We start from the raw sequence: 28,000 nt of genomic DNA, 5'->3' as shown, positions 1-28,000 counted from the left end.
GAGAGGGGAGAGATAGTATTGGTATACCACTCCACATCGGGGTAGAGGCCGGACTGCATCACCAGAAAAGAAGATACTGATTGGCATAACCTCTGCATATCTTAATGTATTGTTTTACTTGTTTTAGCTTCGCACTGTTCAGCACTCTGGAATCTATTTGGATGTGGAGTGGTATACCAATACTATGGCTGGCTGGATGGAAGCAGTCTCTGCCTTTCAGCCCAATGGCCATGTTTGGCTGTCTAGCTGAGATACTTCAGAGCAGGAGGGAAGAAGGCTGCAGTGCCATCAAGATACCTCTCCTCCTGGTAGACCTAGCCAGCTCCATTCAGTATTTGCTGGCACATCCCCTTTACCCGCTTTCCGAAACTGAGTTTCTAGGCTCAGCTAGGTAGGTGTCTGCTGAAGGTTTTCTGAGGCTGGCTGTAAATCAGGGCAGACAACTGAAACATGATCCCTAGGGCCAAGGCTGGGAGTCCAACCTCAAATCTCAATATCCAGTGTACCTCACCTCCCCCAGATGCTGTCCAGGGGGCCATAGGATGACTCACTTAAGCTCCAGTCCTAAACTTATTGGTGCAGGTATATCTACCTTTCCACCAAAAATGGCACTCAAGGCAACTAACGATAAAACCCCAATTTAAAGCAAAATTGTAATTAAAGCATAATATACAAATAAATTAAAAGATGCAATCAGAAGCACAACAATCAACTACTGATCATTTGGCAAACAGAGAAGTTTACATGCCAAAGTCCTGCATGAATAGAAAATAACTTTGCCTACCTGCTGAACGACAAAAACCAGGGTCCCCACTGGGTTCCCTTGACAGAGAACTCCAGAGCCTTGCTGGGAAGTCCTGTCAACATCAGCTGGACTGATCTCCAATAAATATGTGTACAATTGGGCAGTTACGGTGCTTGCTTACTGTGCACTGAAAGGGTGAATAAATGATTCTAGGCACGTTCCTTAAAGCAAGACAAACACTGTGTGACTTTTCATTTTTTGTGCACTGGTTCATATCACATCCTGTTTTAATGACAATTTTATTTCTAATCTGCAGTTTAGTCTTGACTTTGTTAAAGCTGTACTGTTTTATGCAATTATCTATTATTTGGTGAAAGCTGTAAATAACCCACTGCTACTACAATTACCACTCAGTTAATGCCTCAGGAGACCAACATTGAGCAAAAGCTGCCGTGTGCAGATCCAGCGTCTGCTCCTTTGGCAGTTCATGGTCTTTAATCCTATTAACTTAGAAAAAATTGTCGTCTTATTTTTATTTGTTAGAAGCTGATTGTTGAATTTTATATGTAAAATGGGATATAGCCAACTAACTTATCCTGCAGCATTTAATTAGAAAATACAATAGCTGAACTATAGCATTCTGATAATGATAATAATGAGGAGAAGGAGGAGGAGGAGAAGCAGCCATCTCTGAGGTTACAAACCTTACCAAGGTGGCTCAGAAATAATGATGCTAGAAAATTAGGGATTTGTAATTTGAATCTGCTGTATGTAATCCTCACATATGTACCTAAGGCTGGGGAAAGCAGCAATATTCAAGCTTCCATGCTTTCCACCTTACTGCTTGTCTCACCCCACTCTTGCTTCCAAACATGAGTGCCTTTTTTAAATGGAAACATGCAAATTTTCTGAATTATGAAAATGCAGTTTGGAAGTGCACAGTTGCAGAAGGCACTTTCACATGCAAATGCAAACTCAAGAATTTCAATTATTTCTTTAAAAATTTACTTTTGTTTTTATTTGGGTTCAGAGTTGCAAACGGGACTCACAGCATGATTTCTGAGCTGCAATTAAATTTCTGTCTTTCTATATGCATCAAGCTTGGATGACCTGCTAATGTAATTCATTCTTGAAGCTGAATTTCTTACTATTTGAGAAGCCCTAATTGGGTGCTTGCAGCAGTGCAGTTGTCCTCAAAAATAGCCTGCTGGCCTGACCTCGCCAGGGAGCATCACTTGGGGTGGTCACACGGCCATTCCAGGAAGAGCTGCCAGTCTGAAGCACCGACTCTGAAGCCAGCCGTGCTTGCTACACATTCTGCTTCCACGAACAGGAGGCTGGGAATTGAGCTGAGCTGAGCAGAGTAGAGCAGAGCAGCTGGGGAGGGTGGGTGGGTGGCTGGCTGGCAAAGGGAAGATCTTTGCATTTCTGGATACAAAACAGGAACTTGGAATTGTGGAGAATGTCCCTCCAAGATTGGCAAAGGAACTTGGATCCCAGGGATAAAACCATTTTTGCAACCCGGTGAGCAAACAGTTTTTCTTGGGATGAGGTCATTATGATGACTCACAAGTAACATAATTCATAAAATCATAGTAAGCAACGTTAACTCACTTAAAAAACTAGCCTCATTCTCTTATGGCAGTTGGTGGAAGTCAACCCTGGAGGCAGAGTGAGCAGCTAGAACCAGAGGATGTGTCCTCATGCACCCCCCTTTTCCTGGGGACCTTCCTTCAGGGAACTGATGCTAGAGGGTCCTGGGGTGGATGCGGGGGGCGGGGGAGGTGGCTGAGACAGCCTCTGAGCCCCTCTTCTCCTGCCTTCCCCCTTCTCTCTCCTGGAATTATTCTGTCAGAGCAGGAGATGCTTGTCTAAGACAGTAATTTCTGATTTGGTGCACCTGTTGCAGGGGCAAAGAGTTTTCATCGTTGGTCAGCCCAGAGGACTGCTCTTAGATGTTGTTGTTGTTGTTGTTAGTCGCGAAGTCGTGTCCAACCCATTGCAACCCCATGGACAACACTCCTTCAGGCCTTCCTGTCCTCCGCCATCCCCCGGAGTCCACCTAAGCTCATGCCAACTGCTTCAGTGACTCCATCCAGCCACCTCATTCTCTGCCGTCCCCTTCTTCTTTTGCCATCTATTGTTCCCAGCATTAGGCTCTTCTCCAGGGAGTGCTTCCTTCTCATTAGGTGGCCAAAGTATTTGAGTTTCATCTTCAGTATGTGGCCTTCTAAAGAGCAGTCAGGATTGATCTCTAGGACTGACTGGTTTGATCGCCTTGCGGTCCAAGGGACTTGCAGGAGTCTCCTCCAGCACCACAATTCAAAGACCTCAATCCTTTTGCACTCAGCCTTCCTTATGGTCCAGCTTTCACAGCCATACATTGCAACTGGGAAAACCATAGCCTTAACTATACGCACTTTTGTTGGCAGGGTGATGTCCCTGCTTTTTAGTATGCTGTCTAGATTTGCCATAGCTTTCCTCCCGAGAAGCAAGCTTCTTTTAATTTCTTGGCTGAAGTCCCCATCTCCAGTGATCTTGGAGCCCAGGAAAATAAAATCTGTCACTACTTCCATTTCTTCCCCATCTATTCCCCAGCCAGGAAGTGAGGACCGGATGCCATGATCTTAGTTTTCTTAATGTTGAGTTTCAAGCCAACTTTTGCACTCTCCTCCTTCACCCGCATCAAGAGGCTCTTTAGTTCCTCTTCACTTTCTGCCATGAGAGTGGTATCATCTGCATATCTGAGGTTGTTGATATTTCTCCCAGCAATCTTAATTCCAACTGGTGATTCATCTAGCCCCGCCTTTCTCATGATGTGCTCTGCATATAAGTTAAATAGACAGTATACAGCAGGGGTCTCAAACTCGTGGCCCGCGGGCCAATTGCCGGGCTGGGCGGGGCACAGGCCCTGCGGCCTTCAAAGTGCCGGTGGTGCCCAGGCCAGCCACGGGATGAGCGGCCCACCACCACCATGGTGGTGGAATACTTGATGCGGCCCAGCCTCACCCAGATTCTACGTCCAGTGGCCCCCAGGTAAGTTGAGTTTGAGACCCCTGGTATACAGCGTTTCCGAACTCCTTTCTCAATTTTGAACCAATCAGTGGTTCTGTGTCCAGTTCTCACTGTTGCTTCTTGACCTGCATATAGGTTTCTCAAGAGACAAATAAGATGGTCTGGTACTCCCATCTCTTTAAGAACTTGCCACAATGTGTTGTGATCCACACAATCAAAGGCTGTAGCATAGTCAATGAAGCAGAAGTAGATGTTTTTCTGGAACTCCCTAGCTTTCTCCATGATCCAGCGCATGTTGGCAATTTGATTTCTAGTTCCTCTGCCTCTTCGAAACCCTGCCTGTACTTCTGGTAGTTCTCAGTCCACATACTGCTGGAGCCTAGCTTGTAGGATTCTGAGCATAACTTTGCTAGCATGTGAAATGAGTGCAATGGTGCGGTAGTTTGAACATTCTTTGGCACTGCCCTTCTTTGGGATCGGAATGTAAACTGACCTTTTCCAATCATGTGGCCACTGTTGAGTTTTCCAAATTTGCTGGCATAGCTCTTAGATATACCCGAGGTTAAATGGTAAGAGAGCACAGCATGTGTACTGTGGTCATATTCATTTTTCTGCGTAACAACATGGCAATGTAATCAACACACATTAAACAGAACAGTCATCTTGCCTGAAGCCATGAGATTTGCATGGTTTGCAGGTACACCTTCTACACAGAGCCGCCGAGCCCTTTCTATAGGGCAGCCACTTACACGCTGCCAAAAAGTGAGGACACCAACTTGCACATGGAAATAAATAATAGGAAAATATTTAGAAATAATAACTATAATTGACCTACAAGGACAATACATTTTTCCGTAGAGAAGCAGACTGGCACCTGCTCTGCCCCCTCTCCAGGTGCTCTGTGTTTGGACAAAAGCAATGCCCAGCTCTGCCTCCTTGCAGTTCTTTGATATGGCCATACTTTCAAATCCAGGACTGTCCTCTGCCAGCACTCCAAAACAGAGGACTCCCCTTTGTAAAGTCTGGCACCTGGCCACTTGTGGACTCAAACACTACCCAGGGGTAAAGACAGTGTTCGCCGGTCCTCTGCAAGGCGGAGGAAATCCATGCGAGGCCCCTTCTTAAGTACTGCCACCACCCATAGTAACAGAACACCCAAAGCAGCATTTGGAAAGAGCAACTCCATTGCTGTGAGGCAGAGTCCAGCCTGCCATCCCATTCCCTGGGTTGGGTCCAGGAGCTGCCCTCCTTGAACAGAAGGACCCTAGTCACTGAAGGTGCTACCACCCGATACCTGGAGATCCCACCTCTCCCTCACCCACCTAGCAGAATTTCACCAACCCCACTGTGTAGCATTTTGGGGTACCAGGAGGGGTTGCTGCCGGGAGCAGTGGGGTGAGGAAGCTCAAAATATTGGGTTGAGTAACTTCTGAAGGCTTACCATTTCAAGGCCAGCTTCTTTGCAGGAAAGTTGCCCCATCTGGATCCTTAAAAGTCATCACTCCATTTCAGGTTGAAAATACCTCCAAGCCACACAATTCCTAAGCGTCTGCCAGCCTCAGCCCTTCATATCATCTTACAAGTCAAACCTGCTCAATGTTTCTGTGATGACGTTCTTCCAACATCAGCTCCTCCCTTTCTCCTGCTCTATCTCTTCAGGTGCAGAAAGGCACAATGATACTATATGTGTAAGAACTCCAGCAAGAGATCATTTATTTGCCACCCAAACCATGCAAGTGACAAATAAACTGGCCTTAGGTGCATGGGGCGTGTGTGCCAGCAAGCGTGCCACCACCTTGAACAAACACTGTGCACATAAACTGAAAGCCAAGGTAGAGAAAAACAAACTCCAAGAACAACGGTGCTCAGCTTCCTGCTCCTCTGGTGATCATCTAGTCCTTTCACCAGAAAAGTTATCCTTCCAGCATAGTTAATATTTACTACCAACAAAACATTAGGGTTTAATTTGTTTTTCTCAAAATACTACCAGGAAATGAAGAAGCCCATATGGAAAGATATGCTGAGCCAAGGGACGGGCTCATCACATCATCAGCTGCAAAAACTGCTTGGTTTTACTTCGTCTTTACATCTCTGTTGTAGCCATTGCTAGAAGCGACAGAGTTTTAGCCTGCAACAGCAAAAACAACCAAGAGTCTTGAGCAATCTTAAGGACTGCACTTCACTTCACCAGGTGCATGAGGGGGTAATCTTGAGTTAAAATGGATACATGCACACGCATGCATACACATGCAAACAGGACAACACTTAATGCATAATAATATTCCACAAAAGGCTTTTTTTGGGGGGGTACTTTTTATTTTTCACATAATAAAGGGGAAGAAGCCAACTCATCTCAAATGGTCAAAGGTAGGGTTGAGATGAACCCTGTCAGGATCCATCCCTCCAGATTCCATGGACTTCCTCTTGTACTTGTCCGGGTCCTACACAGCAGGCAGTGCCAAGAGGTCCATGGATGCTCACAGAGCCCCAGTTGCACAAATGGCAGCTTTCCTTGCCAGGAGTGGCTGAGGGATGTGACAGAGGCGAGCTGTGAGCAGGTGCACTCGCTGCCATTCCCAGTGACCAGCTGTCTTCCCCACCTGCTGTTCCTGGTGGTGGTGGTGGCGGCGGCACACATGGAAAAGGGGAGCAGCACGTGGGCGTGCCGGCTGCCATTCCCAGCAGCCAGGCTTCTTTGCCTTGCCGAGTGCCTAAGGTTCCATTCCTGGTGGGAACGCTGGGCAGGGACTTGGACTCGGGGCCACCACAGTGCAGACCAGTATCCAGGAAACTACAGTCAAGGCATCCAGCAGATTTTCTGCATAAAATGGATTCCTCATACATCCCTCGTCAAGAGTAATATAAAGTTTCAGGTCACTTCTCTCAGAAAGGACCCACAGCAGAATGGCAGAAGCACATGCAGTGTGTGTATAAAAACTCCAACTAAGACCTGATGGACAAATGACTGACTGAGCATCTTCCCCTGGCAGCTGGTGTCAAAAAAAATCCCATTGGCTGCTTCAGGAAGCCTCATGGGGCAAAGGAAGGGGAGGAGACCTGCGCTGACAAGCCAACCTGTCAGTGCCTCAGCATCCTCCATCCACACCAAAGCACAACTGTTTGGTCGGCAACACCTTGCATGTGGAAGGAGCACAGAGGTGTCTGCAACCCAACCTTGAATGCCTGTAATCTTCCAAGCTGGATTATACTTTGACAGCAGTCACCCTGGGCTGGACTATATTTATTGCTATTACTCTTTTACTGCTACTTCATAGCTACTGATTCTTTCCTGTTGCTGATTGATGTTGGTTTAAAGGAGGTTTTTTGGTGATGTCAAATGTCAGATATGATTTTATTGATGAAAGAGTGGAGAGTGTGGCCCTGTTGATTCTCCTGGATCTCTCAGTAGCTTTCCATACCATTGACCATGGTACCCACCTGGATAGGTTGGCAGAACTGGGAGTTGAGGCACTGCTTTGTGGTGGTTCTGCTCCTGCTTGTCTGGCCAACTCCAGGTGGTGCTGGGGGAATTATGGCTCTGTGCAATGGCAGGTATGCCATGGAGGGCTCTATTTTATCCCCCATGTTCTTTAACATCTAGATGATACCTCTGGGAAAGGTCATCCAAAGGTATGGGCTGAGGTGTCAGCAGTGTGCAGATGACACTAAGCTCTAGCTCTTTTTCAGCAAATCCAGGTGAGGGAGCAGCTGTTTTGAATCAGTGCCTGGACCTGGTAATGGACTGGATGAGGGCCAATAAACTGAGACTCAATCCAGACAAGATGGAGGTGCTGTTGGGAGGTGGTTCATCTGGCCAGTTCAACCTGTCCTGGATGGTGTTGCACTCCTCCTAAAGGACAGGGTTTGTAGTTTGGGGATGCTCCTGGTCCTGAATTGTTGCTGGAGTCACAGGTGGACTCAGCGACATGGAGCATTATCAGCTTAGGCTGATTTACCAGCTCCAACCCTATCTGGACAGGCAGAACCTGGCAACAGAGATCCACACTCTGCCACCTCACATCTGGACTGTAGTAATGTCTCAGTCTGGGGCTACCCTTGAAAATGGTCCAGTGACTTCAGTTGGTTCAAAATCGAGCAGAACGGTTGCCAACGGGGACTGGCCAACAAAAACATATCATGCCAGTCCTCTATCAATTACATTGGTTACCAATTGAAGTCTGGGCCCAGTTCAGAGTGCTGACATCAACATTTAAAGGCCTAAATGGTTTGGGGCCAGGTTATCTGAAGGAACACCTTCTTCCATACCCTGAGATCATCAGTGGAGGTCCTTCTCAGAGAGCCCCCAAAGGCAGCAAGGAGGGTGGCTACCAGAGACAGGGCCTTCTTGGTTGTGACATCCCATTTGTGGATTCAGCGCCCCAAAGTTCTCTCTCTCTCTCTTCCTTCCGGTGCCACCAGGTAAACTCTTTTTTATTTTCCCAGTATTTTAAATAGTTAGATTTTTATTTTCATTTTACTTTATTTTATTACTGTACCTCTAGGTTGATTTAGCTACTGTACCCCTAGGTTGATTTAGCTGCAGTAGATCATTGCTGTATTGTATTATGTAGTTACACTAATTGCATTATTGTGATTTTATAATAACTGTTTTATATTATTGTTTTTTTGTGAACTACCCAGGGAGCCTTTGGGCTGATGGGTGGTGTAGAAATATAACAAACAAACAAACAAACAAACAAACAAACAGCACTCTTGAGTTTTAATAGCGAAGAAATTTGCCAAATGCATCACTGCGGCACTCGGAGAGGTTCTTTGTCTGGAATCCCTGCCTTGTGTTAGAGGCAGAGGATGCCTCGCTCATAATAAATCTACCAATCTTTTCCCAGGCCCAGATGTATTACCTGCACCTTTGGTGATTGAGGTTTTCCTTCAAGGCAGCGCTGCCTCTCCGGTGTTTTCCTGCTCGGCTCCAAGAGGGGCTGGTACCCAAGGGCAGTTTTTGCCCCCCAGCGTTAAGCCAGGCAGATTTAGCGTTAAGCCAGGCAGAGCTGCTTCCTGGGAGTGCAACATAAATAAAAGCTGATTCTAGCGGGAGGTGAAGCGAGCCCCTTCATCCCAAGCAAGGAGTTCTGAGGTGATAAACACCGGCACTGCCAGCTCGTCTTGACAGCATGTGTGCTCTGTTAATCACTGGCTCTCTGGGGAAATGGCAGGTATATTCCCCTCCAGGTGTTGTGATTCATTGTCTGGAACTGATATCTCTGCTTAAATGGGGGATTAACATGATTTAAGAAATATTCATTGCAAAGTTGATTAGAAAGCCCCTTCAGCAGCCTGGTAGGGGATTTAGTTAGTGCAGCATGACACCGTTTTGTGATTGTCAGCTTTTCCATAGATGCCTCATGTACTGACATGTCCATTTATATCCGTGTTTTGAAATACTGGGCTCTATCTCTCTGGTGTCCTTCCACTGATGGAAAGCTGGTTAAATCAGGGGAAATGTCCCGGAGAATAGCAGAGATGAAGGCAATTTTTGGTGATTCTTCCCACCATGGCAGCTGCCTCTGCCCATCTCAAATCTGGTCTGGCACACTGCAGAGCACGTCCAAACAACATGAGAGGCGGAAGGAGGGGAAAAGGGTGGAAACATATAGATAAAAACATGTCACTGACTGGGCAAAAGTGAGGCACCGCTGGGCGAAAGAACCCTCTGCCAGCAGAGGGATACCAGCCGGGCATAACCTACACGCATCTTAGCCTGCTTTGTGATTTGGAACCACAGTGGTTCTTTGGGAGGACCAAAGCAGTGCCTGAACCTGAGGTTGGTGACTAGAGACAAAATGTTCTCAGTCATGGCACCGTGGATCTGGATTCACTCCCCTGAGAAACTCATTCGGCATCAACTTTTACGTTGCTTAAAAAGACCTCCTTGTCTTCCTGATGCCAGGTGAAGACTGCTTTTCAATTTGTTAAGGCACACATTTATCACTGGTTTGAGTAAGGTTTTATTGCATAGCATACACATTGTGATCCTGGTTTTAACATTTTATTGTATCTGCTAATACTTTCACTGGATACAAGCCAGGAGTCTCTCAACAAAGGGTAAACAAAGATGCTACTCATCTGCATCTACTTCCTGCCAATGTGTAACACCCGGTAGGATCTGTACTGTGACTTCTTTCACAAAACAAATTCCAGCGCTTCCAATTCTGTGTTGCGAGAGGATCCAGCTTGCCATTTTAAAGGAAGCCTCATTGTTGGATACACTCTTCAAGACCTTGTTTTGGTTCTGTTTGAAAAGTAACAAGGGTTAGGGTTCCCTCTTGATTGCAAAGCATAGTTGATCATGTCTACCAAAGACTCTGAAACCAAAAGTTACACTGGCCTTTTAGCACTGGTTAGGGACTGGGAAACTGAAATTGGAGCACTTTTGCCTATTTCATGCATCCATACCTTTGGAGTACAAACCTTTCTCACATCCTCCCTGGTGTGCTTACCTATGCATGCCATGCCAAGACATTCCAAACATGGTACACCTTCCCAAGCAAGAATTACATTATATTAGCACCCCAGTGTTACCTAACTTGCATGTGGTGCCAGTGATATTTTGAGAACTGAACCCAGAGTAAAGGCAGCCCCCACCCAGAGGCTTTCCATTTTCAGTATATGGACAAGTTGAGGTCATGGGGGATTTCAAACACTATTGAGGTAGTGAACTAGCTGAAGGAGCAAACAAAGCAGAAAAGCATATCTGCTGAAAGATGTGGTGTTGTTAGAATAGGGTAGCTCAGTCAATGATGTCCTTTGAACTGAGATCCAGTGTGGCATAGTGGCTATAACTAATCTTGGTTCTGCTCCCCACTCAGCCATGTAGCCAACTGGATGACGTGGGCCAGTCACAGACTCTCAACCTACTTCACAGGGTTGTTGTGGGGATAAGATTGAGAGCAGGAGGAAGAGAATGATGTAAACTGTTTGGAGTTCATTGTGAGAAACAAGTGGGATATAAATCTAATAAATAAATGAATGTTTTGCTGAAGTGCTGGGAGCTGCTGAAGAGTGTCTTTTCAATGCAAAACCATTGGTACCTTCTAAAGAAAGTGAAAATATGTTCCAGGCAGAATGAAAGGAGGAGATCTGAAAACAGCATGGGACAGAAACCAAAAGAATGAGAAAAAATGAGTGAGTTGGACTTGCTTACATGCTGCATTCTTTACTCTGAGAACAGAATCTGAATTTCTTAAATATAACTCACACCCGACAATTAACGTCAGGAACCTCTGGGCTACAGCATGACAGCTGTTTAACAGTGTATCAGGAAGCACACAACACATTTGAGCAGCCAGTAATGGATGCCTTTGGAACTGCACAAGCAATCTGGTGTGTGAAACGAAGCCCTTGGAGGATTGGCCATGTCATCTGTTTCTAAACCCCACTTGATTCCCACTGAATCATCAAACTATTCTTAGCAGCTGAAGGTTGGAAGCATGTGCCTCCCTCTGACTTAGACATTCCTTTTGCTATATGCTAAATATTACCACCAAACTTTTTGGTGAGGAGAGAGATAGTACAACACTCTTGCCACTTCATATTATGTAAGTTTCCATCTTACATCCTTCCAGATAAAACTGACAACTGTTGGTGCAAGAAGCTGCAACTTCGTTCTGGGCTGCTAACTTGAGACAGATGTGTACCATCACTTGTCTTCATGGATGATGGATAACTCATCCTGCAAACAGTTATGCATTTTTGACTGTTTAAATACAGATCATGACATTATTATCCAATTCCCCCTGGTTTTTTGGTCAAAATTACCCATCTTTTCCAAAATCAGTGATTCACCATAGAAGAGCATGCTTTATTGCGATGATTGGAATTAGGGATGTGTAGAAGATCTGTCCCTTGAGGGTGTGCAGGCTTTCTCTCATGTTTGCCACTATCTTGGAAAGTGAGCCAAGCTGAGAGGAAACCAAACTGTGCAACTGGCCACCTTCTCTGTACCATGCGCAGCAGCAGATGGGCAGCATTTTGCTCAGGGGACTTGTGGCGAATTGGAGGAATGCTGCTACCACCATGCATGCGCACCAGAGAGGGCCCCAGGGGTATGCAATGTGCCAAGAGTTCACTCGAGCCTCAGAAGGCCCAGAAGCCTCCTCACGCACAGTGGATGTGATCCATTGTCTTTCTTCATGAATAAGGGCTCTGTCCTGACATTCAGCTGCTTCCAGAGCTACAATTCTGCACAAGGTTTAATTGAATCTCTCAATGACTTTGCTACAAAAATGAAGCAGAATTACCCAGTGATTACCCAGTAAAAGCAGGCATATCTGGAATAACAATTCATGAATGGCACGTACAAGAAGAGGGCCATTCTGAGAGCAGGTTGTTCCACCTCTTATTTCTATATACTCCATAAGCAAATATTTTGGGGGTATAAGAATTCATAGTGCCTTCCACTTCTAATTCACAAAATACTATCCCACTGTTGCCATTTAGGACATTGTTCTTCAGCCCTGGGGCCCAGGTGCTACAAATTCCATCATCTCCTAGCCAGTATGGCTAATAGGAAGAATAGGATCTGTAGTACCATGGCCTCTGGAGACCCACAGTTTCCCCATCTTCTCTGATTTAGGAAAACCAGTGACTCTTCCACTGCAATTTCTGTATTTTTAACAGTATTCGGAATTCTTCAGGAAGAATTAAATTACAGTTTTCCTATTTTTGCTTTAGTGCGGTGGTGGAAAGGCACCCCATTGCACTGAGTAAAGCAAGAGGATCCTACATGCAACTAATCCTGCCATGAACACAGAAGTGTTAATGCTCTCATCCGGAACCATCCACATAGAGTACTGCAGGAATCCCCCCACCCCCACCCCCGGATCTTCTGGCAATAAATTGAATCCCACCACACTTGGCTTACACACAACTTCCAAAATGAGGAGACTCTCTCTCAAGAACCTGCCGTTCCTGCACAGCTGAGTTCTCAGGTCCTAGTGCAAATACAGCTAAGAAGCAAGTTACACAACAGGCCCGTCAGTACCATTTCCTTACCTTCTCAGCACATACATGACAGAATCTCTGCTTTTGGTAAATACACAGTTTGCTTTCCATTAACGTGAAGGTTCAGCAGAGTTTAAGGCAGGGGTCTCAAACTCAACTTACCTGGGGGCTGCTGGAAGTAGAGTCTGGGTGAGGCTGGGCCGCATCAAGTATTCCACCACCGCGGTGGTGGTGGGCCGCTCATCCCGCATCGCTCCTGGAGGCCGGCCCAGGCGCTGCCGGCGCTTTGAAGGCCGCAGGACCCCTCCCCGTGCCCCGCCTGTCCCGGCGCGCAGCTTAGAGGGAACATTGCGCCCAGGGTAACAACTCACACAGGTGCGTGTGAGAAAAACGCATGGGCCGCACTATCACTAAACTTTGATATCAAGTGGGGGCCACAAAATATCTTCCCACGGGCCACAATTGGCCCGTGGACTGCGAGTTTGAGACCCCTGGTTTAAGGCAACCACAGCACACAAAAGCATCTCATCAAATGCCGGCAAGAATACCTTCAATTGTTTTCTCAGCTTCGCTTCATGTCCACTCATTTAGTGTGCAGGAATTGCCACCAGATTCTTAAGCATGAATGCTTTACGGAAGAACATTTGATCCAAAGGGAATTATCTGGAGAAAAAGCATGACTCTGAGACCATGCTGCGAAAGCAGCTAATTCCCCAGTGGTGACGGTCCATCCCTCCATGCTACTTGCTAGTGGGATGAAAGGGCTCAAGTCACCCAGGCACTGAAGCCAGACTGCAGATGTGCCCCTGAAGTATTTATCTGACAATGGCCTGTTTGATCCCTTTTCTCTATGGGTTTTGAAGATTGCATGCTTAGGGTTAGTTCATGCTTAGTTCATGAACTAGTTAGTTGACTGGAAGTAACCCAGCTCACACCTTCTGGACCCAGAAACAATCTGCAGCTGAAAACTGTATGTTTCTCAGCTTGCAGTGCAATTTGCAGAACAAGAAATATGCATTAAAATCCATCCAGGATGTCACCACAGTTCAAATAGGAGTGGTATCAAAGCAAAAAGTGCCAAGAATGAAGGAGGTCAATATTGTGCCGGGCAAACCCTGTTCTTTCAGTATTTGAAAGTGCTGGGCTGAAAATATACTTCTCATGGATGTTTGCTTGTTCATTTGGTTATCATTGTCATGAAATCTGGTAGAAGAGATATTGCTTTTGAAAAGAAATTCACAGGAAAAGAGAATTGGGATGGCATTCTCATGGGTTGGGTTCAGTGATCCTACCCTCCCGAAGAGGCAGACGAGGAGCATGTGCAAAAGCTGCTGGCTTTTAGCGTACACTCCTCCCAGCTTCCTGCACCATTACTGAGTCCCAGGGAAAGACGAGAAGTGTTCACAGGGGTTCCTCAAATGAAAATGGTCAGGCAGCCTGGGAGGCCAGAAAGGGACAGGGGCTGTTGAAAGGAAAGAAGCACTCCCTGCCACAGTTTCTCCCCTCTCTGTGTGGTGGCCTCTTCCCTGCAGCACCCCATGCATTTGAAAAAATACGAGATAAGGGGCATAGTCAGGAACACAACATACTGTCTGGGCTGCCAAGAGATTTGCTGAAGTTGCCACTACAAGTGGCACAAAAACCAAAGAGACCAAAGGGAAAGAAGCCAGCTACAGCCCCTGCTAACAGTAAACCCCAAACTGCAAGAGCATGGCTCCTTCCCTGGAGAAATTGTCTCCTCCTCCTCCCGCAGCTCCTCCAGGCATGAGAAGTAATGAGAAGGTTAGGAGGAAACAAGGAAGTCTGTTCTTGGACAGAAAGCCCAAGCTGTCAAAAGAAAATGCCCCTACTTAAAGGATCAGATGGTATCCAGGTACACTGTATTAACAAGGGGTCTCTTTAAGAACACGGCATGAAGCAATCAGGAAACCACTCTAGCCAAACAATTTTGTGGTTCACCTGGAATGGCGTGACAATGTTATGATTAGTTCTGAGGGGAGTGACAAATCTTTTACACAATGCAGCATAAAGAAGGAATTGGGGTGAGAAAAATGGTTAAAGAGGGAAGCTGCTTTGCCCTTTGTTCGTCTGCCTCTCTCCCATTGCAGTTTCTCCCGAGATGCCTCCTCTCCTCTCTTGAGCCCTGCAAATGAAAAGGGTGGGAAGGAAGGGAAAGAGGCTGCAGTGGGCAGACCTTTGGTAGGGAAAGGCTGGCTACTGGTCCCGTTTTATAGAAGACAGTCCTTTCCCTGGAGGTCATTTCTAGCCCAGTGCTGGTTTAACAATAAAGAACTGTAAGAAGATGATCAGAAACCTTGAACCTGTCCTTTATCATTGAGCACCTGGACTCAGCAGGCCCTCCCACCACAATCATCCCCACCATAGTGAGCTGCTCCGTACTTCACTCTAACATGATTTCTTTCTGAATGTTCATCTGGACAAATAAATTGGCTTCTGCAAATATGTGTCTTCTTTTGCAAACTGTTGCATTAAGTGGCACCTTTAGAAAGGATCGTGTACCTCCTCTTGTTTATCTTCAATTCAAATTAAGCCCTCCAATAGCTGCTCTACTGTTCCTGAAGGGAACTTTGTTCCATCAGTTTGTTTGCAACAAACTGTTCCGTTCTCAGGAGCAATTTAAATGTGAGCTTTATCACAAGAAGGCCACTTGAAATGGCCTCCAGACAGGAGTAAGGATTCTTCCAAAGTTCTTGTCATCAGAATGTCTCTCCAGGGATTGGAGTCCTGATCTACCAGCCTTGTTTTTTGAAGTGGAACCAACGTGTTATGCACTAAGAGTGAGCCAAAATAGTCCCACCAAACTCCTCACAACACAGGGAGTCAGGTTATTTAAAACAACATCATTGTAACAGCAGTGGCCATCATCATTCCTCCTGCTGGTATCTTAGCTGCCATTTTTTTTTAATGCAAATATCACTTGCTACCCAGGAAGGACCAGAGTGATGTTGGGAAGCATTTCTTCTGCCCTCATCTTGAACTGGCTATGCCAGACATTGTAGAGCAGCAGAAGCGAGGAATGCCTTGCACCATTTTTCACTCATGCCTTATTTTAAGGCTAGAGATATTTTTTTACTAAAAAATGAAAGCTTTATACTACAATGAAGATGTGTCTGAACTCTTCTTTAGTTAGTCAAAGAAAGAATTTTCTCCTAACCACTTCACATGACACTGCGGCTTTATCAAAAGGCACTCCAATCTCTATTTGCTTCTCTTCCAGAATGTAATTTCCTACATTTATTACAAGGCACTGAACCTGTGCTCCTGTACCCATTAACCAGCAAATCAGGCAATAATGGGTTTCCCCCAATGCACAGGTTAATGAGTGATGGGAAATGGTATTGAGAAGGAAATGTAGCAACCCAAGACGGATCAGATTCTTCCAGGAACAATGAATTGCTTTCCACGGCTGCTGCAGAGCTGTTGGCTTTTCTCAGAGCCTGCTAGCTAGCAAAGCACAACTATTCTTATTAACTCTGAGTTCTGGAGCCACTGTGAATTTACTGGAGAGAGACAGCCCAAACGGCTTTCCTACCAAACGGCCTTTTCCTCTGCCGTGTGCAGGAGAACATCAGTGATAGCCCATCCAATAAAGAGGCCTGTCTCCAGTACTAACCAGATAAGACGAACACAATTCCACCAGACCATTCTGGTCCATGCCTGTACAGCTTCCTCGACATAGCCCAGTAGTTCTGTTCAGAGTGCTACCAAAGATGCACTGAAAAAGCCACAAAATGCCTACTGCTTTTCCCCTTCCCCATTAATCTGCTTTGTGTTCAGGACTAAACTGGATCCTAAATGGATGCTAACCACTCATTTGCCTTAGCGTAAGTGGGGAGAGCCCAGCTTGGAGTGGAATCACTGTGTTCAGGTAGAGGAGATTTGATTCCTCCCACCCAACCACTGTCCCCTTGAAATTCACCCCCCCCCCACCAATACCATGCAGACCAGCCAAAGGAAAAACCCCTCCATGGGTGCTAACGGGATCCTTTCATCTTTGCTCATTGCTTCTCACCATGTTTTGCAAAGGGTAAATTATAGGGGGAAAGTGGCTGGATGGTGCACTCTCCCCTATCTGGTCCCAGTCCAGATAAGAGTCCTGAGTGATCACACCAAGAAAAGCGAAGAGATACGAAGAATCAGCTGCATATTTGAGGTAGTTTAGGCCTTAATTGTTCTACTGCTGTTCCTAAATTGGTGGCAGAGAATTCATGAGTATAGATACAAGTGCATTCTGTGGAAACATTATTTGCTGTGCTTCTAAGCAACTATCTGTCAGTCCCCTCTGGCTTTTCATAGTATTATCCAAACAGGTAAGAGACTATTGTCTATTCTTTCCTTTGAAAATCTAAACAACTCATGGCTTTTTGGGAACAAGAAATTAGCAGTAAGGTTTTTCCTCCTCTCCTAAGACACAGATGCTGTTACTGTGTACCAAGTCCCCAGTGGCCCATCTATATTTGTACACAGTCCTTAACATTGAAAGGTTCAAAATATTCAAAGAGTTAGGACTTGGATATTTGAAGGAGACCCTCCTTCCATATATACCTGCCTGGCCTCTAAGATCTGGAGCAGAGGTCCTTTTTCTGGAGCCCTCTTTGAAGGAGATCAAAAGAGTGGCTACCTGGAGAAGAGCCTTCTTTGTGATGGCACCCCGGCTATAGAATGGGCTCCTCTGAGAGGTGCACCTGGCACCAACATTTTTTTTCATTTTGGCACCAGGTCAAAACCTTTTTGTTTCCCATTATTTTAAATAATAGTAGTGTTTTTAAGATTGGATTTTAGCTACTGCAATTTGGATGCTGTGTCTATTTTATTTTATTACCACCTGAGACATTGTGAAGGGTGGGATATAAAAGTGATAGATAGATGAGAGAGAGAGAGAGAGAGAGAGAGAGAGAGAGAGGGAGGGAGGGAGGGAGGGAGGAGAGGGGCAATTTTCTCTCTTGTTGTGAGAAAAGCCACATTTTTCTCTCTTGATGTGAGAAATGCCACATTTTTCTCTCTTGATGTGAGAAAAGCCACATTTTTCTCTCTTGATGTGAGAAAAGCCACATTCCAGAGGCTTTGTTACTGGCAGAGAAAGCTTGAAGTTCAAATATGGCAGCACATTGTGTCTTTTTGTCTATGTCCCCCTTTGCCTTTATCCCTGCCTGCCACCAGAATGAATCCCCTAAAACCTTCTCCAAAAGGGAATTAGCTGAAGAAGGCTCTGCACCCCAGTTTAAAATAAGGCGCCTGCCTCTTTTAACAATGAAGTTATGGCACTGTTTTTCTGCCACGTCACCCTTTTTAAACAGCGCATGCAGCGGTGCTGTGTTGACAGTGGCCATAAAAACGATCTGGGAGGTGCAGGTTTCCCAGTCCTGATTTACAGGAACAGGCTGTGCCGATGACTTACATAGGTAAACTTGTAATCCTAAAAGCGAGCACACAATATGATGGTTATCTTTCCTGATCAAGCAGGGCCACGGTGCTTAAGAGCTTGCCTGAACGCTTTCATCACACCCTCTCCTATGAGACAAGAAATTGGTATTCAGCTGGTCTTGAACCACCTAGAAACTGATTTTATTTAATTTCCTAAGATGAAATTGCCACCATGGAATGTGGATTAATTTCTGATATGGGCCCACAGAATCTGATATGGGCCCACAGGTGTTGGTGATGACCTATAAAGCCCTAAACGGCTTGGGTCCTGGTTACCTGAAGGAGCGCTTATGTCCATATATGCCCTCCCACCCTGAGATCTGCGGGAGAGGCCCTTCTCCGGGAACCCTCCGTGAAGGAAATTAGGAGGATAGGTACTCAGAGGAGGGCTTTCTCTGTGGTGGTGCCCAATCTATGGAATGCGCTCCCCAGAAAGGTCTGCCTGGCGCCGTCGCTATTTGTTTTCAGCGCCAGGCGAAGACTTTTTTATTCAAACGTCATTTTAACTGCTAATACTATTTATTTATATTATTCTTCGGCCAGGGCGACTTATTTTATATTGTTAACTTGTTTTATATTTTTATTGTATAATATTTTAATTGATATATTTGTGAGCCGCCCCGAGACTTTGGCGAATGGGGCAGCATAGAAATTTTCTAAATAAATAAATAAAAACTAACAGGACTGTGAGATCAAGCGTATCTTTTCCTCATTTACTTCAAAATCTTAAGCAATTCTTACATATTTTAAAATATATGCCCACCAGATACATACAAAATGAAAAACACAAAAGCTTTCTAAAAATTGTGTTAGGAGCATGTGTCTTTAAAGATCGTACCAAATGACATTCCAGAGCTTGTGGCAAACAAAGCGGTAGAGAAGCGTCATCATCTTGAGGACTGTGGTATGTCCTAAACTGCCTGTGATTTGGCAATCATATTGATAAAATTTCAAAGAAAGATCAGAAATCAGAGATCAGTCATAAGATTTTCTAAAATCCCCAACCGTGTTTTGGAAATAATATATTTACTTCATTTTTTTGTCATCTGCTGTGCAATACATTCCATTATGTTTCCAAAATGGGATACCATCTGAATCTTTTGCAGGTCTATTGTTTTGCTTTTTAAAAAATCTGTAGTGTTTTTCAGTTCTATTTACTTCTTACAATATTTCACATCATCTTTAGTTATTTACACCATGAGCATATGAACAAGAAGTAATGAAAGAAGTTATCCTTCCTTCAAATTTCTTATTGGTTGCACATCTTGATTTTTCCTGATTCAGAAAGGAAACGTTTGGTTTTCCCATGTCACTTTAAAAACAGCAGGCTGAGGGACAATGAACTGTTACAACATGTCAGCATGAATGCCTTTGTTAGAATCTTAGTGATTCAAGCTTAATATTGGAGCATATCTTAATACTTTGCATGTATTACATCATACTTTTTGGTGAAAGTTGTAACTTAAGAAAAAGGTATGGACAGCCAATAAGTATTCTCTAGGATGAATATTTTCAAGGTAGCTTATTTCTACATTGGCACAAGAGTTTTGCCAAAGGTTTAGTGTTCAAAAACAACTTGGACAGCTACCAACCCTTTTGGATTTTTTGGCATCTGCTGAAAACATACTTGTTCCAACAAGCTTTCCTAGAAGGGCGATGTTCTCTTCCTTGATTTTATGCATTATTTTACTCTGTTTTATACCAAACTGTCTGCTCTTTTAAGACAGGTGTTTCCATCTTGAAATGTTAAGATGGATGGCAGAGCATCTTCGGTCCCTGCAGCCTAACAAATTCTGTCTGTTTGGGAGCAGGGCAGCAATTCTGTGTGGAGTTGCCTGAACTGCAGGTAGTAGTCCTCTAAACTTGAGGTGAAGGCTCTTCTTACTGGATCTTTGGCTTCCTTAATGGCTTTCCCCCTCCAGCTCTAACTTGCAGCTTTTCATGGTTTGTGATTCCCAAAGAGGTTACCACATCAGAAAAAAGGCAAGGACATACCAATGAATGCAGATGGGAGAACAAAGCAAATGCACATCAAGAAGGAGACGCTTGAACAGGAAGAGGGTCAAAACAGCAAATGTTGAATGAAAGGTGAACTTTCCTGGGCAAGCTTCTCATTATAAATTATTCACCTGGGGCTCTTCCCCCAAGAAGGAAGAGGTGTTCTGTCCCATTACGTGGCTCCTGCTGCATTCATGTATGACACAATCCCTTTGTTTTACAGGTCATGTTGAAGAGGCTGTGCTAGGGGCAAACTACACATCGCACAGACAGGTGCGTGTAATGAACCTTCAAGACTTTTTTTTAGTCTGCAAAGGAAAGTGACAGGAGTAGGGGAGAAGAAAGCAGAGGATTTCGAACAGAGAAGCATTTAGGAATCAATCTCATCTACCTATCTATCTATCTATCTATCTATCTAATTTACATACTGACCAGAGCTCTCTGGGTGGTACACCAATTGATGCAGCATTAGAAATTAGGGTTTAAACTACTCATAGCAATTAAGACATCCTACCCTTCATAGTCAGTAAAAGAGTAGGAAAAGCAGTACTGGGATACAGTCTCCAAAATGACAGAATGATCTCAGTTCAAATAAAAGGCAAACCATTCAACATCTCAATAGTCCAAGTCTATGCCCGAACCACTGGTGCTGAAGAGGCTGAAGTTGACCAGTTCTATGAAGGCCTACAACACCTTCTAGAATTAACTCCAAAAAATGATGTCCTTATCATCATGGGGGATTGGAATGCTAAAGTGGGAAGCCAAAAGATAACCAGAATAACAGGTAAGTTTGGCCTTGGAGTACAAAATGAAGCAGGGCACAGGCTGGTAGAATTTTGTGAAAAGAATACGATGGTCGTAGCAAACACTCTTTTCCAACAACCCAAGAGATGACTCTACACATGGACATCACCAGATGGTCAACACAGAAATCAGATTGACTATGTGCTCTGCAGCCAAAGATGGAGAAGCTCTATACATTCAGTATAAACTAGACCAGGAGCTGACTGTGGTTCAGATCATGAGCTTCTCGTTGCAAAATTTAGGCTTAAGTTGAAGAAAGTAGGGAAAAGCACCAGGCCACTCAGGTATGACCTAAATCATATCCCTGATGAATATACAGTAGAGGTGACAAACAGATTTAAGGAATTAGAGCTGATAGACAGAGTGCCTGAAGAACTATGGACGGAGGTTCGCAACATTGTACAAGAGGCAGCAACTAAAGCCATCCCAAAGAAAAAGAAATGCAAGAAAGCAAAATGGCTGCCTGAGGAAGCTTTACAAATAGCTGAGGAAAGAAAGGAAGCAAAAGGCAAGGGAGAAAGAAAAAGATACACCCAATTGAATGCAGAATTCCAGAGAATAGCTAGAAGAGATAAGAATGCCTTCTTCAATGAACAGTGCAAGGAAATAGAAGAAAACAATAGAATAGGAGGACCAGAGATCTCTTCAAGAAAATTGGAGATATGAAGGGAACGTTTCATGCAAAGATGGGCATGATAAAGGACCAAAATGGCAGGGACCTAACAGAGGCAGAAGAGATTAAGAAGAGGTGGCAAGATTACACAGAACTATACAAGAAAGAGCTTAACGTCCCTGATGGGGTGGTCACTGACCTCGAGCCAGACATCCTGGAATGTGAAGTCAAATGGGCCTTAGGAAGTCTGAGCAACAACAAAGCTAGTGGAGGCAACAATATTCAAGCTGAGCTATTCAAAATCCTAAAAGACGATGCAGTAAAAATGCTACACTCAATATGCCAGCAAATTTGGAAAACTCAACAAATTCTCCTAGAGGAGATCTACTCTGACTGCTCTTTAGAAGGCCAGATGCTGAAGATGAAACTCAAATACTTTGGCCACCTAATGAGAAGGAAGGACTCCCTGGAGAAGAGTCTAATGCTGGGAAGACTAGATGGCAAAAGAAGAAGGGGACGGCAGAGGATGAGATGGCTAGATGGAGTCACTGAAGCAGTCCGTGTGAGCTTAGTTGGACCCTGGGGGATGGTGGAGGACAGGAAGGCCTGGAGGAATGTTGTCCATGGGGTCGCGATGTGTCGGACATGACTTCGCGACTAACAACAACATATATTTCAGTATGGACATTTAAAAACTGAATTTAAACAACTTAACTGAGATAGGTCAATACAACTAGGCTTCCCATGTGCTATTTAGAGCTGATAAATGTCTCAGCCTAAAGGGCAGCCTTAACCAAGCAGAGAAAAGAGGGTAGAGCTGACACTGGACAGACCTGAGTGGAGAGCTCAGTCCATAAACAGAGGGCTGGGCCTCTTCCTTGCTATCAGCTGAGCCTCCTTTTGGTTGCTGAGCACAGCATCCAACTAGATTGTGCTTGGGAGGAATGTTTTTAATTTAGTAGGTTTATATTCCATCTTTTTTTAAAGAACTCCAAACAGCTTACATCATTTACCTCCTACTACTCTCATCTTATACCCACAACACCACCCTTGTGAGGTAGGCTGAGCCGAGAGTCTGCGGCTGACCCAAAGTAGGGATTAGATCCCAGATCACCGGAGTCTCAGACCTGTGCCCTTAACCACTGTACCACACTGGTTCTCACAAGCTATTGCAGTCTCAAGCCTTGAAGGGCCTTGTATAGGCTCCCCTATAAAGGATGCATGCCAGTGTAGGGACACTGGCTAAAGCTGGGAAAGGCCTATGTGTATGTTTATAGCATTCCTAAGATTCCTATCTTTCTCTGGTCTTAGCTGGAGGTAATCAACCAAGCTGTCAACTGTTCTCATGCACAGAATAAGGGAAGGAAAAAGATCAGATCAGGTAAATAATTCTACTGAAGATGAGGCCTTCCCAGTTGCCTTAATGGTCTCCTTCAAGAGAAATTGCAGCAGAAGCAGTTTCCTAATGTACTTCTGCTGATTGCCCTTAGTTATGGTCTTTAAGCTCAATTTGTCAGTTGTTTGTGCATTAGGCAAGCAGCTGATATAGTGCCTTTGTTGCTGAGAATAGGGCCTTTCTTATTCTCAACTGGGCTATCAGCCATCTCTCAGCATCTGCTCCCTTCCTTCATTAGTATGTTAACGCAGGAATCACCATGCACCAGATTCCCTGCTAATGCAATGACATGAAATCAACTTTTCAGGAACACTGCGCCTCTCTGTCCAGCAAAACTTTGGCTCTGAGTCCTCCCTCACAACATTATTTTTATTTGGATCTGACATACTTCAGAGTAGCAAGGCATGGTCCCAGATCCTTCTTTCTGGCCCTCAAACTTTTTAGTCTAATATGGTCATTAGTATGGGACTGACTCACACAGCCACATTGTGCGCACGGGTTTGGGGCCATGCAGATCCAGAGTTCAGTCCAGAGTGATGTGGTCATCGTATGTGATGACAAGCACCGGAAGATTCATAGAAGCATAGAAGAGTACAGTTGCAAGGGCCCAACCCCCTGCTCCCTGCAGGATTCCAAGTCAAAGCATCCCTCTTAAGATAGCTGCTTAGCTGATTTTGAATCCCTCCAGGGTGGGAGAGCCCACCAACTTCCTAGGGAATTGGCCCCATTGTCACGCTGCTGTAAGAGGAAGATTTCCTGATGTCCAGGTGGAATCTGGCTTGTAACTTGAGCCTGTTCTTCTGCGTCCTGCACTCTGGGATGACTGAGAAGAGATCCCAGTACTCCTGTGTATGACAGCCTTTCCAGTCCTTGAAAAGCGCTATCATAGCTCTCCTCAGAAAGGACACAGGGCCTAGCTCAAGGATGTGGGAATACTGTCCCATCTTGAAGTCTCACAGAGAAGAAGTGCATGTGTGAGAATGTCAAACTGTATAAATGTGCAGCATAAGTGGGCAGCTGGGCAGTCATCCAGATATTGTGGGCCTACAGCTCTCAATATCTGGATATTTTATATTATATTGTTATTTATTTTATATTGTTAATTTTATATTGTTATTTTTGTATTTTATTGTATTTTATTTTGTGTTGTGAGCTGCCCTGAGGCTTCGGCGAATGGGGCGGCATAAAAATGTTTTAATAAATAAAAATAAATAAATAAGCTTGTTAGACCTGAGGGAAATTGTAAGCCAAAGGAGAGCCACAAGTTGCCTACCTTGATGTACAGCCTGGTGTCTTTCATAGAATGGAACAGTAGATTTAGAAGGGGCCAGAAGGCCATCAGGTCCAACTCTCTGCTCGTGCAGGATGCCAAGCCACACCATCCCACGCAGATGACTCTCCAGTTTCATCTTGAATGCCTCCAGTGTGGGAGAGCCCACCACCTCTCTTGGCAACTGGTTCCAAAGTCGTATTGCTCTAGCAGTGAGGAAACTTTTCCATAGTTATGCACCCAACAAGGAAGACAGGTTGCTTACCTGTAACCATTGCTCTTCAAGCGGCCTTCTGCTGTCACTCCATGATGAAAAATGGAGCATGGCCGCTTGTGAGAAGTACCAAGAGGTGGATGAATCACACCTGAGCAGAGCTACCCTTAGTTAATGGAAGATTCCGGCTGCAACGATCTTCAGGCAGGGTGCACTTCTCTTCACCTCCATCAAAATGTGGGAAGTCAGTCTCGATGTGCTTAGCCCCCTTGCCGCCCTGCTAATTCTGCTGAGGTGGGTGCCTGAGCTGGTGTCTGCTGCAGCTCCTTCCTTGAGTCAACAACTGCTCCAACTATAGTCCTGGATTGTTGGTTGACTTTTTGTTTTATAGCCTGAGCATACATATGCAGCAGCTTTTGAACTCAGAGTTAAAGTTCAAACTCCTTTAGCAGGCATTCCTCCCAAGCACTTTTTATTCAGGGTTAATTACAAGGAAAAGAATCTGAACTGACACCAGTGGACTGATGAGTCTGAAGGAGAAGCCCGGCTTGACCTCAGCCATGAAATCTGGAGTCATCAACCATTTTATCAGCCGAGCGTCTGTTTTGTTTGTGCGTTTGCTTCCCCCGCATTGGCAGAACTCCGTGTGGAGCTCCGGAGTACATAACTCATGTGATAGTCAGTACGTGCCACAGATGGAGTGTTTTCGCTAGGGTTCAATGTAATTGCTAGCATTTATCACTTTAATAGCCTAATGAAGGTGAGATGTAATTAGAAAGGATGTCAACTGGAATATGGAGTTTGTTCTGCCATTATCTGTACAGCGGGTAACCACTGTCACAGAACAATAGCAGTTATAAAGCTGGTAATGTGTGGCATAAATGTTCATCACTGGGCAACTTATCGTGACAACTTAAGTTCGGTAATCGCTGCTTTCCTTGGGAGCCTCTTTCAAAGCAAGCTCCTCTGCCGGAATGCATTACGAATATTCAAAGCAGTGCTTTTCTACACACAGTGACAACATCAGCCGAACAGCAAGAGAAAGTATGTTTGTGTTAGCAAGTTTCTAATGAATTCGATAGTGGCAATAAGGAGAATTCTCACTGGAACCATTGCTGGCACAAAGAAACCTCCAGTCTTGCGTTTGCAGCTTCATAATTTGTAAACTGCAATTAAAAATGTTTGCAAATGAGAAGAATATTTTGTGTGTTTGCTTTGGAAAGGGTAGGAAAAGCAACAAGCACTTTCCAAGCGTTCAGAGAGCCCCTGCAGACAGCACAGTGATTGACCCTTATTTAAGAGAGAAGGGCGATGTTTTAAAGATTGCAGCCAGATAATGGTCCCCCACAGCTAGATAAATGCAAAGGTTTTATGCAGAAAAGGAAAATGGAAATCGGGTTCTAGTTCAGTTGCAGAGAAGGCTCAAAGTGAATCTTAACCAGTTAGCAAACAATTCAGTTTTACAAGGTTATTTCTGAAAACTTACTTTTCACTTTTTCATTGGCCCCAGTTCATGTAAAAACAGCATGACAGCATTCCGATCTTTGGGATAACACTTATCTCGACGCCATTAAAAGGCTCACCTACTGGCATCTGCAGATCAAACAGTAGATAAAGGCAAAGAAGAAGGCAAGAAGGTTTTCCGGTTTTGCTTTGTTCTTTCCTTGCCTATCGAAAGGTTTGGCTTTCTGGTGGCCTGGATGAAATATCCCAGCTATCTCAAGCAGCCATTCCAGCAAAGTTGTATGGGAGGGAGACGAGGAAGGGAGCAGGGGATAACCCCCCTTCCCTCCCCACTGCATTTTCCTTGTGGGCCATGACCTTTGAGATATAACCCGATAGGAACTGCCCGATTATACTGACCATATAGGAGCCACTCTGAAATCCTTCTGCATAACAGCTTATGTCCACCCCCAGCATAGCTCTAGCACGTAATAAGCGAGGGATTCTTCGAATGAATGGCTTCTTTCTGGCCTCAGAGCACGGACTTCAACTGCCTAGTGGCTGCTGCCCCTTCACACATGTATGCAGTCCCAAGATTCCCCAGTATTTAGCAGAGAGCCATAATCCCTTTTAGGCTTTCCTCTAAATATATCCCACCCTTTTTAGGCCCTCCCGCATATCTTTTTTGATTTTTTTTAACATTTAGCCTGCATGCTGTGATGCTTTTAATTGCTTTTATAGATGTTTAATTCATTATGTTTTAATTGGTTTTAATGTGTTTTACTCTGTTAATGTGTTTTATGCACTGCAAGCCGCCTAGGAAGGCCTTGGCAATTATAGGCGGCCTATAAATACATGTAAATAAATAAATAAATTCAAGCAGGGCCTGAAGGCAACAAGGCCTCGTTTCCCAGTTGCCAGTCCCCTCTCGAACGGCTTCTCTTCCAAATGCTTTCTCTGTTACTGCCCCCCACCCCACATCCCACAAAGTTCCCGAAGCCTTAATAATAAGAGCTTAACACTCTTATAAAAGACCTGCTACTGGCACAGATGAAAGCTACTAGGCTTTGCTGACTTTGAGATAAAATATTGTTTCTTGTTTTGGAAAAAGAAACTCCTGGAACATCTGGCACCGCTGGACTTAGTCCTTCTCTTCCCCTTTCTTGTGCTGTCTCAACTCTCTCTAGTCTAAACTGAACACATTAACCCTTTGCCAGCTCACAATTAAGTAAATGTCCACTCATCTTAATGAAGTGGATATTGATCATTTAATTTCCATTCATTCGGGACATTTTTATACTGCCCAGTAGCTGAAAGTCAGTGGGTGTTTACAAAGCTGAAAAAGTCTTAAATATGCTACTGTACATACAAAACCCATTTCTGTAGAAAGTGGTAAACACACAGTACTTGTGCACACATGCACACACTCACATACTTATTTTACACACTTCTTTTAAGCCACCAACAGTATGGACTCAATTGAAACCTTATCTTCTGCCATACACCGATATGTGTATGTATATGCATGTGTTCATGCACATATATGCACACACTCCACAAACAAGCCCTGCTCTTCATGCTGTTTCATACTCACAACAACCCTGCAAGATAGACCACCTCTGGACTCTCCTTGGCCAAGGAGACTGCCATGACATCCCCTTCCCCATGGCCTGCCATCGTGCGCACTGGCCAGGAAGCTGCTGATACCTGCTGGCCGCTTGAAGAGCAAATGTTTGTGCTGGAGGCGAGGGCTTGCGTCAAGGGCTGCAGATACACTGCCGTTGCTGGCTGGTGAACTGGCAGCATGAGTGATCATGTTTACTTAAACTGGAAGGCTACGTAATGACAGCTGATGGTGTCTGAGAAACTGAAAGGAATAGTAATTGCTACAATTAAACTGTAATGATATAATTAATGTAAAGATTATGCATGGCCCAGCTCCAAGCTCTCAACGTGCAGGAGGTGTTGATCATGCCCAGATTACAATTATTCCTTTTGAGGCTGCATCCATCCAGCCTTTGTAACCTGGTTATGATGGAGACTTTCCAGGATGTCCAGGAGCACGATAGAAAGAGATGCTCCTGCATGAAGATGCT

General features: G+C 44.7%; 1 long non-coding RNA gene across 2 annotated transcripts; it reads right to left on the bottom strand.

Annotated features, from left to right (window-relative positions):
- Positions 1-9,710: 9,710 nt before the first annotated feature.
- Positions 9,711-27,694, bottom strand: LOC123032424. 2 transcript variants are annotated; one of them, XR_006416479.1, is made up of 4 exons: positions 27,612-27,694; positions 25,948-26,054; positions 24,251-24,453; positions 9,711-10,010 (listed from the first exon to the last, which is right to left on the bottom strand). It is a non-coding gene; the product is annotated as an uncharacterized LOC123032424 (long non-coding RNA). The 2 variants fall into 2 exon arrangements; XR_006416482.1 differs by having other exon boundaries at positions 27,499-27,634.
- Positions 27,695-28,000: the final 306 nt, after the last annotated feature.

Source organism: Varanus komodoensis, unplaced genomic scaffold, assembly GCF_004798865.1.
Source record: "Varanus komodoensis strain SLA01 unplaced genomic scaffold, ASM479886v1 scaffold1, whole genome shotgun sequence".
In the NCBI taxonomy this organism is placed as follows: domain Eukaryota; kingdom Metazoa; phylum Chordata; class Lepidosauria; order Squamata; family Varanidae; genus Varanus; species Varanus komodoensis.
The sequence above is the reverse complement of the archived record's forward strand: the minus strand, read 5'-3'. Positions and strand labels throughout refer to the sequence as shown.